Genomic DNA, 4,467 nt, shown 5'->3' with positions numbered 1-4,467 from the left:
TCTGCAGTTCCTACTATCTCTGTGTTTAAGAGAGACTGAAATTCGAATCCCAGTTTATGGGTGGGGTGGAGCTGATGAGTTGGGGCAGTACTGCATGATATGATTAATACAAAATAAACTGTGGTGGTCAAACACAATCTCCAGATAATTACCAACTGAAAGAATTTAAAACTTTTGCCAGAAATGTGGAGAAAATCTATTTCATTTTAGCAACAGTTGGAGAAAAGTTTGAATGACCAAAGGGCAACATCCCATGAAAGAATTAGAGAAAAAAAAAAGCTCAGCACAAACAAAGTATTTATTTTGAGAAAATGGACCAGTCAAATGCTCATTTTTCATGCTTTAGATTTATTTTTACAAATCAGTGGGCTGAAAATTGGGTGAGCTTCATAACAATTCCACACTATGTAAATCTGAAGTCATCCAAGATTCAGTTACTCATATCCTAGTTTGCACTGTATCCTGCTATTCCATCACTTTCTTGTACTCACGGATCTACTTGGGCTCTGAGTCATCAAAATCCTTGATTTAAAATTCTCCTCTTGTTTCCAGTATAACAGCTCCCCCCACCCCACCCGCCACTCTTGACCTCCGCCCCCTCCATATCTCTGTAACCATTTCCTGTCTGGCAATCCAGGAAAAAGCAATCTTCTGAAGCATTCATTCCCTTACCCTCCAGTGCATAGTGACAGCTTCAAGTTCATCCTCAAGCTCTCTCCAGGAGTCTCACTAGGTTCGAATCTTGGTCTGTGATGCTTTCCTCTGTTGTGTCTCCACATCCATTGATCATCCACAATATCTCCCATGCTGGGAAGGTCACTGACATCTTGTCCTATCTGCATTGATAACTCTTCTGGAGCAATGGAAATGTGAAATGGTATATGCATTCAGCTGTATCTCCCAAATGGAATGCAGAAGGTAGTTTCTTTTAAACAAATTCTTTTATGGAATAAAGGCACTGTTGTCAAGGTGAGCATTTGTTACCAATTCTGATTTGCCCTTGATCTGATCACAATTAAGAGACAACCACATTGTTGTGGGACTGGACTCACATGTAGGCCAGACCAGGGAAGGATGACAGATTTCCTTCTGTAAAGGACATTACGGAACCAATTAGGTTTTTATGTCAATTAAAGAGTGTTTCATGATCACCATCAGTGAGACTAGCTTTCAATTTCAGAATTATTAATTGAATTTAGCTTGAATTACACTGTCAGGATGTTAGCCTAGGCCTCTGGATTACTGGTAAAGTGACCTTACTACTGTGTCATCATCTGCCCCAGTTAGAGAACTGCTGCGTTTATCTTTGTTCACTTGCCAGGAACCATAAGTGAAGTAGGTTAAAAGGTTTCTTCAATACTTTGCATGATCTCTAAAATGTTTTTTTGAAAATCTATTGTTCTACACACATTCTCAGCTTTCCACTTTTTCCCTTTGTTATCATGCTGGTAATCCAGCAGGAGTCCAACACTTCCCTGAGTCATTCCCTTCTTTTCCAACTCCTCCCTCTTGCCATTCAGATTGGACTTGAGGGAAACTGGGACTCTCTTCAGCAGATGTTAAACTGGCCTTGCACTCAAATCAAATTCAATATGATATTCAGCAAGCCTGTGAAGGCATCTTTATAAACTACTAGGATATGCTCAGTTGTCAACTGCTTGATGTCATGTGAAATATTGAAAGTCTGTTCTCGTTCGTAAAGGGTTGGCAGTCCAACCTTTAGATACAGAATAAATTTAAGGAGGAAACAGACAGATTTTTAATGAGTAATGGGTTGAAGGGTTCTGGAGAACAGGCAGAAAAGTGGAGTTAAGGCCGAGATGCGATCAGCCATGATTATATTCAATGGTGAAACAAGCTCAAGGGGTTGAGTTGCTTACTCCTGCTCTTAGTTCCAATGTTGCTTCAGCTGAGCTGTGGGGACATTGGCCAATACCCACGATCTGAAACTGCAGACTTTCTTTCTCCCCATTGCATCAGATTTTCACCAAACTCGAACTCTTGAGGTGAGCATCAATCCATCATAGAGTCTCAAATTCACCTTCAGCAACTTCATTTTTTGGGTCACCATCTTGAGCAGCTTCACACAGGTTTATGACACTCCCGATACTGCACAAAGAACTGTGTCGATCAGACACTTCACATTTCACTTGATGTTCTCCTTCTACACTCAACATTCAAACAGTCACAAACTAATCTTTATTTGACCTGATGTGCCAAATGTGATAGGTGCCCTAGTAGATGGCACAGGGTTAGGGTTGTTTGAGGTGGTTCACTATCACCAATTCTCTACACTCTAGATATTTTCCTAATCAACCTGTTCAGAGATGTAAATACACACCTCTGGAGAAAGTAACACTTAAACCTGGGTCTCCTGCCTCAGACATAGGGACACTACCACTACTCCACAAGAACCCTCTATCCTAATTTATCTGGAATGTGTTTAAGGCTTGTCTAATTATCAGTGATAGAGTATATAATACTGGAGATTTTAAACGGATGCGGCACTTGTTTTAATTAACAAGATATTTTCTTGAACAAGAGCAATAAGTACACATTGCCTGCCTTCAGTGGTATAATGACCAAGGACTCTCAGGCGCCATATAACGTGCATCGGGCTAATGGAGAACACTGTCTCCACCCAAAGACTGTGTGAGAACATGAGTTTGAGCCAATGCAAATTCAACATTAACTCTTTCAGAATCATTACGCTGTACAACAACACAACCTGGTCTAGGCTGTAAACTGAAACATCAAAACTATTGTCTGACATTTGTCCGCCCTCCGTTTTATTGGTGTGTTTTTTTTTCCCAGGAAAACAAAACATTTGCCAGCAAATGTATTCAGCTTCTTGCATTACAGCACAGCTTTCCCCACACTGGATGCACTTCCTTTTCTTTGTGTGTGGTTTGCTCCACAATATTAGCATCCTGCCCTCTGGCCTTGATCATTCTGCTGTATTCTCTGTGAATTGCCCTTCTTTATCCTGAATGACTTGTACTTGGAAAAATTGGACTAGCTCTCAGTAATTCTCCCATCAATACTCTTCAGCTGATGACGAGTCACCTCAGAGCTTCCGTACGTGTCCGCAGCTTTCTTGAGCATTAAGTTTCTCTCTTCTGATATGCTCTTACACCAGGATCTCTCACTCCTAAGATGGCCTAATCACCGATGTGGTCATCTTTCAGTTGCCAAACCCACCAGATTCAGCTAGAGGTCTAAACACAGTCACACAAGAGTCACCCTCTCTTCCTGAGCTCCTGAATTAAACGTAGAGTTTTCATAAATGACATTAGTAGAGGGTTCAAAGTGTTTTTTCAAGGCATCCAAAATTTTGTAAGTCTTTTTTTCCGCTGCTCTAATGGAATTCAAATGTTCATTGCAGTTTGTAGTACTCCTTCCCCAGTACTTTTAACATTCTTGCTATTTTTATTTGCTCAGGTTTCATGTTCAAAAATCTGTGGCAATGGCCTTCAGAGGGACGTGGTGATGGTGTGATAATGTCACTGGAATAGCAATCAAGAACTCTGTTCTGGGGACATGAGTTTGAGTCGCACTGTGGCAGATGGTGAACTGTGAATTCAAAAAGCCTATAATTTAAAGTTAGCCTAACCATGTAGCCACTGTCTGATAGTTGTAAAATCCCATTGGTTCATGAATGCCCTTTAGGGAAACAAAACTGCCAACCTTACCTGGTATGGGCTACATATGACAAATGTGGTTGACTCTTAACTGCCCTCTGGGCAATTTGTGATGGGAAATAAATGCTGGCCTAACCAGCGATGTCCACATTCCCCTGAAAACAAGAAAAAAATTATGCCATTGACGCCAGATGTGTTGACAATTGCACTCTCAAATCCCTCTTCTTCTCATAAGAGCAGGAACCAGACCATTCAAAGCCACGGTGGCTTACCCAGCTTTTGATGCACTGTGTAAAGTTGCAGAGTGAAGTTTTAATTATTCTCAGCTTCATTTTTAAATCTATTTGCACTCCTACAGCTTCAAAATCCACTCAAACCCGGCTGCATGCATCTGGAAGCTTGTTCCATACAATGTGCTAAAGTGCTGTTGCTCTAAAAAACTTAGTTTAATCTCTCAACATCAGAGGTTACATGAGCCAGCCAGAGTGTATGAAAGTAAAAATCCACACAGTCCTGCTACTAAATTCAAGTGGCTCATTCTTTTGGCACCTTGGGCAGCCTATCACTTTCATGGTTGTTCACAAATAATAAATATTAAAAATGATTTTTGTCAGGAACCTTCTATGAGCGAGGTGGAGTAGGCATCATGATCATTATGCCAGCTCCCAGAATCCCCTTCCACCCCTGAAGTCCATCACATAACTTATCTGAGATCTGTGCCAGTGAGGTAGACTGCCCTCTATTAGTCTTCCTGTTAGGAACATAGATGCAGGATAAAACCATTTACTGTTTGAGCCTACTCCTTCATTCTAAACTCCACACAGAC

The sequence above is a fragment of the Rhincodon typus genome, chromosome 15 (assembly GCF_021869965.1).
Source record: "Rhincodon typus isolate 14 chromosome 15, sRhiTyp1.1, whole genome shotgun sequence".
Lineage (NCBI taxonomy): Eukaryota > Metazoa > Chordata > Chondrichthyes > Orectolobiformes > Rhincodontidae > Rhincodon > Rhincodon typus.
This window is presented reverse-complemented; position numbering follows the sequence as displayed.